At 38.5% G+C, this 12,317-nt stretch overlaps 2 protein-coding genes across 2 annotated transcripts in view; one reads left to right on the top strand and one right to left on the bottom strand.

The window, feature by feature from the left end:
- Window positions 1–12,317, bottom strand: part of LOC137258014 (protein unc-93 homolog A-like) — a 117,343-nt gene that overhangs the window by 75,022 nt on the left and 30,004 nt on the right. The gene's annotated exons all lie outside the window — the stretch shown is intronic.
- Window positions 1–12,317, top strand: part of LOC137258583 (probable alpha-ketoglutarate-dependent hypophosphite dioxygenase) — a 41,047-nt gene that overhangs the window by 27,764 nt on the left and 966 nt on the right. The gene's annotated exons all lie outside the window — the stretch shown is intronic.

The raw sequence follows: 12,317 nt of genomic DNA, 5'->3' as shown, positions 1-12,317 counted from the left end.
AATCCGCCCAACCCCAAGTCATCTTTAATTAATCTTTTTTTGTTTTTTTGTTTTTGTATTTTTTAAACGCATGCTTATGCATTGAAAACTAGCCGCCGTTTTGTTTGTTTGTTTGTTTGTTTGTTTTGTTTTTTGTTTTTAAATATTTCTAATGACCATGGAAAAATGTTTTGTTGCATTCTAATTATATACAAAAATCATAGTCTAATGCATATATGATGTCAATGAAGATATTTTTCTGTAATGACTTCCTGTGGTGGTGAAATTAATGAGGCCAAAAACGTATCACTATTTACATTTTAGCATGACCTCTAGCGTTTGGCTTATTAGATATCTCACAAAAAAAGACATTTCTTCTGTTGGAATAACATTCGATCGGTATTAGAGCGTAAAGCCGCCCGTGGGAAGGCTGGAGTAAATGGAAATGGACGAGATGCATTACCAAACGCCATCGGTGACTGAAGCAGTTCTTTCTGATCATTATCGTGTGCAATGTGGCTTGTTGTTGAGTGCCGTCAAAGACTAGTTTACCTCTAACGAAGTGTTGTGACCTTGCTGATACTGAGTCAAGAATCCTCGTCTGCAAGGCCATAACCATTGCCTAGACAAGTCAATACTCGCCAAGGGAATCAAAGACCGATGTTGTTCTGAAGATTCAAGTGTCACCCGATAACTCCAGAAAACAAATTTTCAGGTTAAGCTTTTAAATAGCATTTGCTTGTTTTGTATGGTAATGTGAAAATTTTTTGAAATAGGGTTTATGAAAATGTCCATGTTGGCCTCCAGGCTACTGGTCGTTAAGCCCTCTGAAGATTTATGCGTCAAATGATAACTCCTGAACAAATAGGGTCATACTAAGGATCTAAGGAACATTTGCCTGTTTCGTAATGGGGAAGCTTTCTGAAATAAAGCTTCTGAAAATACATGGCTGCTGATTTACACCAAATATTTTGATGACCCATGCAACTGTAATTAGGGCTTCCATCGATATGTCCAAAGCGCTGGTTGGATATCCAAAATGGTTAAAGTTTATGGTATCTTCATCTACATGGATTATCAATAAGGACAGCCTAAATCCAGACTCGGCTCACGTTTATCAGTTATACATGTAGTCAGGCTATAAGTCATCTGTTATTAGTGAAAGGTTGGTATGCTTTATGATTATAAAATGAATGCCTTTTTGCCGATAAAGGTTGGCTGTAGCCCTTGCAAATGCAAATTAAATAAAAGTGATGATAACAATATAAGCATGCAAATGTAGAGTGAAGTCCTACATTCCATAGATGATTATGGGAAGTGCACCCGAGTTGAAGTAATGTTCACAGTGCCGAGCCTTGGAAAGGCACTGAACATTATTTTAATGGGGGTATATTTCCCGTAATCAATCTACCTAGTTGGTTATGCTATCTATTTCCCTAATGATATTTAAAAAAAACTGAAATGAAAAACACCCGGCGACGGGACCACAAACAGCTGATTCGTATTCATGCGCGTATTAAACTTCACTTCTCCAGAAATAATAACATAACTGGACTATGGCAAACAGTACCTTGTACAATCGCTTTAAAATGCAACAAAAATATCTTTTATGAGATAATTCATCAACGTTTGTTCATATGATCTTTTAAATGCAGTATCATTGAACAAAGTTGCAGCTAAAACGTAATTTGATCATCAAGTCAGTACGCCGGAACATCGTTCTTTCACGACTGACGTGTCTGACGTATGTCAAAGTCTGTCAGTTTTGGGGGAAGTCAACGATTAAAAAGTTTTCTGTCAAGGAAGGCAACAACTTAAAAGATTAAATAACATTTTGTTATAGGAGAAAAATAACATGGCGCAGGAGGTCGGCTGGCAGTGGTGGACTCAAGATGTTGAAGTTGAATACACCACCATAAACTGGACCTGAGGATACTGCTTGTGACAAAGACTGTGACGTCATGGCGACAGTCTGATGTAGAGGATCAGTAGGCAGACTGGTGGAGCTAAAGGGTTTGACAACAATTTATTAATGGCTGATTTTGTTTTTCAATAATAGTAGAGTACTTGTTTATTGACTCAACATTCTTGGGCCCAGATGATTTGGTGTGGTACACCATTGTCAGAGAGGGTATGGATGAGACGTTTTCGGGATCACGGTTAGCCAAATGGCGGCCATGTTTGTTTACAAGCGATATACAAACGACTGTTGTCTCTTTTCTGAAGTCTTTTACTTAAACAAACACTATTTATAATGCAACGTTATTGCAAAATAATGTCAAATGGAAAGAGTGTTCATATTCTATAACCTCTTTTTTTTAATCTCGAAATGTGTGAGAAGGCACTTTCTGATTATCAATGAAACAGAAAAAAAGTCGATAAACTTAATTCGGGAAAAGCAGTTCCGTGAACCAATCATATTTCTTCCCTGTTTTGCTGATCAACGTTGAGAATCAATGAAAAGCACATGTTCAGTTATCACGAAATAAGCACCTGTCTACCCTACCCTGTATGGGTAATAAAGCAAATTACCTCATTCCAATGACAAAACCAGGTGGAGTAAGTTGTTATCACATGCAGTGTTTAATGTCTTTGACAACGTGCAGATTGCACACACCGGAGCCACTCAACTTCTATAATAAATAATATGTTCATTTATATTGCGCTAAACCCCACTCACGAGGTGAATGCTCATAGGGCTAACAGTCAAAGCATATTATTACCCTGGATAACCCAAGCTGCCTGTTAGGCGCTAGAAGGTTAGTCACATGACTTATCTCACCGGGTACCCAGTCAAGCTGCTGGTCACCCATCCGAGCACTGTCCTCACCAATCGTTACTTAACTTCACCTGATTGTGACCTGAGCTTCATGCACAGGGCCACACGCCACCACTTCTGTAGTTGAAAAGGGTTTCTGATGTAACTCAGAAACTGCTATTGGTAATAACAGAGTCACTGTATATCGTTGTACCGGATATGGTTTTAATTCAGAGTGACATCTGAGTTAGACTGAATGGCAGTCTGACCTTAGGCTTAGCACATTGATCCCTTCTCTAGACTAATCCCTTTATTTCACGGACTATATCATTTTGTTAATGTCATTCAAAGAATGCTCTCAAAATGACTGTTCACTAACGCTTTCAGCTACTTGTGAACTAAGTCTTGTTTCGCTTTATCAGTCATTCAAGTATCGTCCCTGCAATCTCGTCCTTCACTTTGTTAACATATGAATTTAGGTTAATGGGCTGGCATTTTTTCTAACCTTTCCATAAACCTTTTGTTGTCATATTATGTTAAAAGTCCACATCATCACCATCAGCAGCGGTTTTCTAGCAAAGGTATCAGATTATTAATTTTCATTGAGGATAAATTCAGGACTTTCATTTTGTGTGACAGTCAATGTCAATTAAGCCATTATGAATTATACAAAAACGCCTAGTTGTTATTGCAACCGGACACTAAAGCATGTACACGGTACACTTGAGTATTGCAGGCTGGGCAATGAAATAAACATGAATTATACTGACGTCAGGGACAATCGACCATTGTCTGAAATACAAAAGGACTGGGAAGATTCACAATGAGATAGAACGCTGATAATGGCCGCAAGTGAGCACCTTTAACTTGACAAATGACTCATGGTATCAGTCGTGAACATTCGCGTGATCAACTTCACCTTCCTTGCACACGATAGCTTACGCTTTGAAATGGAAATGTGGGATTATGTTTCCTAGATTGTGTCTCTCTTTTTTTGTTAATATAACATTTGTATAGGAAGCATCTTTCAAAATAAATGGTATTTCAGATCCCACAAAAAGACAGTACCGCTGTTGTGTGGTAGCTGACTTGTACAGGTGGGAGTAATTGGATGGCCTTTCATTATTAATCATGTAGTGCAGGAAACAAGCCAGGTAATTACGTTTACTTGTTAAATGTAGGATGCTTACTATGAAGACTTGTAGTCTGACTCATTCAGAGTATAGGAGGTAAAGTCATCACGCATTCACAAATATAGGTCTTAATTCAAAGTTAACTTTTTATATGAAATATGCTCGATACAGGATGCTCCAAATCAGTAAAAAGACCAGAGGGAGACGTGTATGCATTGTGAAAGAGTGCTGCATACCATTATAGGTTATGAAATGAAACCGTGAATTAACACCAATATCCAAGCTTCTTAGAACGACATAATTTGGACAGAAAAATGATACACATGAAGAAGGATGATATGCTACGTTGTATGGAAAAAAGAAACAATTTGAGCTAAATGGAATTTGTTATATCTTAATATTGCTTTAAATGATTCAACGTGGTTGAATCTGCGGATAAACTACACCGAAAACTCAATACTTTTTGACAGACATGAGATTTTTAATTTCAGTTTTGCAACATCTATATTGTGATATGTTTACCAGAGTGTATCTCGACATCACTCATAATGATGTGCACAAATTCACTGAAAACGCGTCTTCAATGTATCACACTCATGAAATGATAACACGGTGAAGAGAAGCCACAAGAAAGAAAACGCCCAAAGACCTGCAAACTTAGTTACATGAGTGAATATTTTGTTCTGTCTTCCACACATTTCCTCGAGACAACTACCCAAGACAGGTTTCATTGTATGTTGTTTCATAAACCAACCGCACTACAAAGCCAGAGACTCAATTTTAGGTATGAGCCTGCTTCATAAACAGCTCCATTTAAAACCAGAAACAGGTTTTAGACACGAATTATGTGGAAGAAGCTTATTTGTGTGCTCAAGTAAATGCACTTCAAAGTCAGGAGGAATTGGACTTTTTGTCGCCTCTTCCTTGAACACTTCAGAGTTGATACAGCAAGAAAATTACGATAATGCTCTTGGCACCAGAAGGATTACATTCCATTGCCATGACATGGGAATGCGGAATGGAAACCAACTAAGCAGCCATTACGTCCGGAGTGTCCCTGGTGGCCTCCAGGCTACTGGTCGTAAAAGCTATTTTTAAGTGCGGTTTTGGAATCGTAACTTTCAAACACCTGGTGTTAACGCAGAATCTTAGTGAGTATTCATATTCTTTTCACTGCCATTTTGCCTTTCGCCTTGTGAAATTAGTTTCTGAGATGATCAAGCATGTGTGCTCCTTGTCGCTGACTGACTCTATTTGCTAAAAATATAACTATCTACGAATATTTTCGTAAGTATAGGTCCGAGTTTGCCATTCATCCCGCAGGGTTAGAAAAGCGAAATAACTATGTCATGATGCATATATCAGAATACAAAACATGATGTCATTTAAAGGTTGGTGTGTTGTTAGTAGTTTTACTGTTTTGGGGGCCCTTTTGTTTTGCGGGGTCTTTGTCAGATGAAGATTGAGTTGCCTTTGAATGGTGTGGATATCTTACGGGTGCACCGATCGGGAGAATATGCTCACCTCTTCACCGCCATCATCATAATCTCTCTGTGCCGTTTAAGACATATTCCTAATGATTATAGAAATAGGTTAATTGCGTTCTAATTATAGACATAAATCATAGCCATGCATATATGTAGTCAGTGAAGGCGTTGTTTTAATGACCTCCTGTGATGGTGAAACTGATCAGGACAAACACTTACCACTATGTACATTTTAGCATGATCTCTTGCCCCTGGCTTATACAATAGTTGCAACAAAGACATTCCCTCTGTTGGAATAACATTCGATTCGTATTACAGCCTAAAGCTGCCTTTGGGAAGACAGGAGTAAATGGAAATGGACGAGATGCATTACCAAACGCCAACGGTGACAGGAGCCTTTCTTTCCGATTATCATCGTGTGCAATGTGGTTTGTTGAGTGTGTTCAAAGACTAGTTTACCTCTAACGAAGTGTTGTGACCTTGCTACTACCGAGTCAGCAATCCTCGCCTATCAGGCCATAAGGCCATACCCATCAGGGAATCGGACTCAGATGATGTTCTGAAGATTCAGATGTCAACTGATAACTCTAGAGTACATGTGCACTGGGTCATGTCAAGTTTTTTAAGTAACATTTGCTTGTTACATTGTTTGTGGTAATAAGGAAGTTTTCTCAAACAAACTTTATAAAAATGCATTATGATTCACCCCAAATATTGTGATGACCATGCAATAAGTAATCCTGCAATTATGGTTTCCATTGATACGCCCAAAGTGCCGGTTCAAATTCCGAAATTGTTAAGAGTGGATGCTAACATCATTTACATCGATTGTCTGTAAAAGCAGCCTAAAATCGGCTAACTTTTACGATTTATACATGCAGTCAGTCATTTGTTATGAATGGAAAGTTGGCGTGTACAATGATTATAAGAACATCCTTTTGCTGATAAAGGTTGACTGTGGCGCTTGCCAATGCAAATGAAATAACAGTGATGATAGCAATGTAAGCATGCAGGTGTAGAGTGAAGACCTTCATTCCATAGATGAAACACGGAGGTGTAAGGCATTACTAGATGTAGTGTTCAATGTCAAAGACAACATGTAGATTGCAGACACCGGAGCCAGTCAACTTCTGTAGCTAAAAACGTTTCTGATACAACACTGAAGCCGCTCCTGATAATAATAGAGTCCCTATACGTCATTGTGCCGGATATGGTTTTAATTCAGAGTGACATCTGAGTTAGACTGAATGGCAGTCTGACCTTAGGCTTAGCACATTGATCCCTTCTCTAGACTAATCCCTTTATTTCATGAACTATGATTTCCTTAATGTCATTCAAACAGTACTTTCAGAATGACTGTTTGTTGTGCCCTACTTCTGTTCCGACTGAAGAAACAATGAGTTGATGTGTTTTAGCAATATGCCAACAATGTTATATCTTCACTAACGCTTTCAGCTACTTGTGAACTAAGTCTTGTTTCGCTTTATCAGTCATTCAAGTATCGTCCCTGCAATCTCGTCCTTCACTTTGTTAACATAAGAATTTAGGTTAATGGGCTGGCATTTTTTCTAACCTTTCCATAAACCTTTTGTTGTCATATTATGTTAAAAGTCCACATCATCACCATCAGCAGCGGTTTTCTAGCAAAGGTATCAGATTATTAATTTTCATTGAGGATAAATTCAGGACTTTCATTTTGCGTGACAGTCAATGTCAATTAAGCCATTATGAATTATACAAAAACGCCTAGTTGTTATTGCAACCGAACACTAAAGCATGTACACGGTACACTTGAGTATTGCAGACTGGGCAATGAAATAAACATGAATTATACTGACGTCAGGGACAATCGACCATTGTCTGAAATACAAAAGAACTGGGAAGATTCACAATGAGATAGAACGCTGATAATGGCCGCAAGTGAGCACCTTTAACTTGACAAATGACTCATGGTATCAGTCGTGAACATTCGCGTGATCAACTTCACCTTCCTTGCACACGATAGCTTACGCTTTGGAATGGAAATGTGGGATTATGTTTCCTAGATTGTGTCTCTTTTTTTTTGTTAATATAACATTTGTATAGGAAGCATCTTTCAAAATAAATGGTATTTCAGATCCCACAAAAAGACAGTACCGCTGTTGTGTGGTAGCTGACTTGTACAGGTGGGAGTAATTGGATGGCCTTTCATTATTAATCATGTAGTGCAGGAAACAAGCCAGGTAATTACGTTTACTTGTTAAATGTAGGATGCTTACTATGAAGATTTGTAGTCTGACTCATTCAGAGTATAGGAGGTAAAGTCATCACGCATTCACAAATATAGGTCTTAATTCAAAGTTAACTTTTTATATGAAATATGCTCGATACAGGATACTCCAAATCAGTAAAAAGACCAGAGGGAGACGTGTATGCATTGTGAAAGAGTGCTGCATACCATTATAGGTTATGAAATGAAACCGTGAATTAACACCAATATCCAAGCTTCTTAGAACGACATAGTTTGGACAGAAAAATGATACACATGAAGAAGGATGATATGCTACGTTGTATGGAAAAAAGAAACAATTTGTGAGCTAAATGGAATTTGTTATATCTTAATATCGCTTTAAATGATTCAACGTGGTTGAATCTGCGGATAAACTACACCGAAAACTCAATACTTTTTGACAGACATGAGATTTTTAATTTCAGTTTTGCAACATCTATATTGTGATATGTTTACCAGAGTGTATCTCGACATCACTCATAATGATGTGCACAAATTCACTGAAAACGCGTCTTCAATGTATCACACTCATGAAATGATAACACGGTGAAGAGAAGCCACAAGAAAGAAAACGCCCAAAGACCTGCAAACTTAGTTACATGAGTGAATATTTTGTTCTGTCTTCCACACATTTCCTCGAGACAACTACCCAAGACAGGTTTCATTGTATGTTGTTTCATAAACCAACCGCACTACAAAGCCAGAGACTCAATTTTAGGTATGAGCTTGCTTCATAAACAGCTCCATTTAAAACCAGAAACAGGTTTTAGACACGAATTATGTGGAAGAAGCTTATTTGTGTGCTCAAGTAAATGCACTTCAAAGTCAGGAGGAATTGGACTTTTTGTCGCCTCTTCCTTGAACACTTCAGAGTTGATACAGCAAGAAAATTACGATAATGCTCTTGGCACCAGAAGGATTACATTCCATTGCCATGACATGGGAATGCGGAATGGAAACCAACTAAGCAGCCATTACGTCCGGAGTGTCCCTGGTGGCCTCCAGGCTACTGGTCGTAAAAGCTATTTTTAAGTGCGGTTTTGGAATCGTAACTTTCAAACACCTGGTGTTAACGCAGAATCTTAGTGAGTATTCATATTCTTTTCACTGCCATTTTGCCTTTCGCCTTGTGAAATTAGTTTCTGAGATGATCAAGCATGTGTGCTCCTTGTCGCTGACTGACTCTATTTGCTAAAAATATAACTATCTACGAATATTTTCGTAAGTATAGGTCCGAGTTTGCCATTCATCCCGCAGGGTTAGAAAAGCGAAATAACTATGTCATAATGCATATATCATAATACAAAACATGATGTCATTTAAAGGTTGGTGTGTTGTTAGTAGTTTTACTGTTTTGGGGCCCCTTTTGTTTTGCGGGGTCTTTGTCAGATGAAGATTGAGTTGCCTTTGAATGGTGTGGATATCTTACGGGTGCACCGATCGGGAGAATATGCTCACCTCTTCACCGCCATTATCATAATCTCTCTGTGCCGTTTAAGACATATTCCTAATGATTATAGAAATAGGTTAATTGCGTTCTAATTATAGACATAAATCATAGCCATGCATATATGTAGTCAGTGAAGGCGTTGTTTTAATGACCTCCTGTGATGGTGAAACTGATCAGGACAAACACTTACCACTATGTACATTTTAGCATGATCTCTTGCCCCTGGCTTATACAATAGTTGCAACAAAGACATTCCCTCTGTTGGAATAACATTCGATTCGTATTACAGCCTAAAGCTGCCTTTGGGAAGACAGGAGTAAATGGAAATGGACGAGATGCATTACCAAACGCCAACGGTGACAGGAGCCTTTCTTTCCGATTATCATCGTGTGCAATGTGGTTTGTTGAGTGTGTTCAAAGACTAGTTTACCTCTAACGAAGTGTTGTGACCTTGCTACTACCGAGCCAGCAATCCTCGTCTATCAGGCCATAAGGCCATACCCATCAGGGAACCGGACTCAGATGATGTTCTGAAGATTCAGATGTCAACTGATAACTCTAGAGTACATGTGCACTGGGTCATGTCAAGTTTTTTAAGTAACATTTACTTGTTACCTTGTTTGTGGTAATAAGGAAGTTTTCTCAAACAAACTTTATAAAAATGCATTATGATTCACCCCAAATATTGTGATGACCATGCAATAAGTAATCCTGCAATTATGGTTTCCATTGATACGGCCAAAGTGCCGGTTCAAATTCCGAAATTGTTAAAAGTGGATGCTAACATCATTTACATCGATTGTCTGTAAAAGCAGCATAAAATCCAAAGTCGGCTAACTTTTACGATTTATACATGCAGTCAGTCATTTGTTATGAATGGAAAGTTGGTGTGTACAATGATTATAAGAACATCTTTTTGCTGATAAAGGTTGACTGTGGCGCTTGCCAATGCAAATGAAATAACAGTGATGATAGCAATGTAAGCATGCAGGTGTAGAGTGAAGACCTTCATTCCATAGATGAAACACGGAGGTGTAAGGCTTTACTAGATGTAGTGTTCAATGTCAAAGACAACATGTAGATTGCAGACACCGGAGCCAGTCAACTTCTGTAGCTAAAAACGTTTCTGATACAACACTGAAGCCGCTCCTGATAATAATAGAGTCCCTATACGTCATTGTGCCGCATATGGTTTTAATTCAGAGTGACATCTGAGTTAGACTGAATGGCAGTCTGACCTTAGGCTTAGCACATTGATCCCTTCTCTAGACTAATCCCTTTATTTCACGAACTATGATTTCCTTAATGTCATTCAAACAGTACTTTCAGAATGACTGTTTGTTGTGCCCTACTTCTGTTCCGACTGAAGAAACAATGAGTTGATGTGTTTTAGCAATATGCCAACAATGTTATATCTTCACTAACGCTTTCAGGTACTTGTGAACTAAGTCTTGTTTCGCTTTATCAGTCATTCAAGTATCGTCCCTGCAATCTCGTCCTTCACTGGATTGGCATTGCTCTGACTGACGAAACTAGGCGTTTGTGGTTTGCAGCAATAGGCCAAAGACCTAGCAATACATTGTTGCATATTCATTAACGCTTTTACCCACTTATGAGCTTTATCAGTCGTTTAAATGAAACCCCATCACCCACTGTGCTAATGTCAAAGCGAAAGTATGTAATGACATTCCATCTAACAGTTCTGTAAACCTTGTGTACACTGCAGTTAGGCGATCAGAGGTGTGTGACATTTTCATTATGATTATGATCGACAGTTCGGATCTTTCAAGCCAAGGTATCAGATTCATTATCTTAGCTGAGGATAAATTCAGGACTTTCACTTTGCTTGACAGTCAGTGTCAATGAAGCTATCATGGATTGCACAAAAATCGCCCAGCCGTTGACACAGCCGGACACTAAAGCATGTACGGGGTAATCTGGTATTGCAGGCTATGCAATGAAATAAACATAAATTTACTGACATCAAGGGCAATCGACCATTGTCTTTAATACAAAAGGTAGGGGAAGGATTCACAATGAGATAGGATGCTGGTAATGGCCGCAACTGAGCTCCTTCTACTTGAAGAGTTGAGAAACCTGAACCGATTTATGTCAAATTGAATGTACACGAGAGCTTATGCTTGAAATGGTAATGTCGTAATGTTTCAAGTATGTGAGATTATGATTTTAAGAGCTTGGCTTTTCTGCTCATACAGCCACAAATGCGTATGAATCATCTCTTAAAATCAATGATATTTTATTTCACACAGAACGACATAGAACACTTCGGTAGCATTAGTTCAATGCAGTTTGTTGCTGTGTGTCAGTTGTTTCACACGTGGGAGGGACTGCATTGCCTTTCATCATTACTTATGCCTTTGCAGCAACCAGGGCCGCCTATGTACGTGTGCTTGTTGGGTGTGGGATGATTTCTATGGATGTCTGTAGGCTGATTTACTCATCCATTGTATTTTGACGTTAACGTCATTGCGTATTCAGACATGGCGTCAATGGGTCCCATTAGATCTTAATGCATCTTGCGTTTCTGGCGAAAAGGCATTTTCATATTGCAAAACATTAAAAACACAGTCCGAAAAGAAACTAATGGCAAACCTTCACTGGTGGAATACAATATTCACATTCACTTTTTATGAACATATGTTCATTTCTCTTGCTTTTTCATGAATAAATATTTGTCAAACATGCATTGCATGCATCAATTATGCATTCATTTGTAGCTAATCTGTGGTTTATGATGTTTTGGGATGTGTTTGAATTGTGATAATGACTTTAACTAAGGGATGTGTGCGTCCGTTTCAGTGAAACTATTGGATGGGAAGGGAATTCTTAAAGGTGTAGTGCATCTCTCTCTCTCTCTCTCTCTCTTTCTCTCTCTCTCTTTCTCTCTCTCTCTCTCTCTCTCTCTCTCAATTGAAAACAATTTAATGAACACCGTCACCGAACATCGAGTTTTCTTTCAATGTGATTTTTCGTTCATCTGGTGAAATTGAAATAACATGTACTCAGACGACCTGTAATAATTCTTGCGGGTCGTTTTATGAGGTCTAACAGAGTAATGGAGCAGATGTCGATCCAAAAATACCATTGCAACCCAACGAATTTCTCCATTAAGCTGGGCATTCATGTTTTCATAATCACATTCTTGAAGGACAACCGTGGCTGGGATCCTAATTGCAACCCGAATGTAGAGTTCTAGGGAAATCCTATGTCCACAGATGTC

This window comes from Haliotis asinina, chromosome 12, assembly GCF_037392515.1.
Source record: "Haliotis asinina isolate JCU_RB_2024 chromosome 12, JCU_Hal_asi_v2, whole genome shotgun sequence".
NCBI classification, from domain to species: domain Eukaryota; kingdom Metazoa; phylum Mollusca; class Gastropoda; order Lepetellida; family Haliotidae; genus Haliotis; species Haliotis asinina.
Note: the sequence above shows the minus strand (reverse complement) of the source record. Positions and strands in the feature narration are given on the sequence as shown.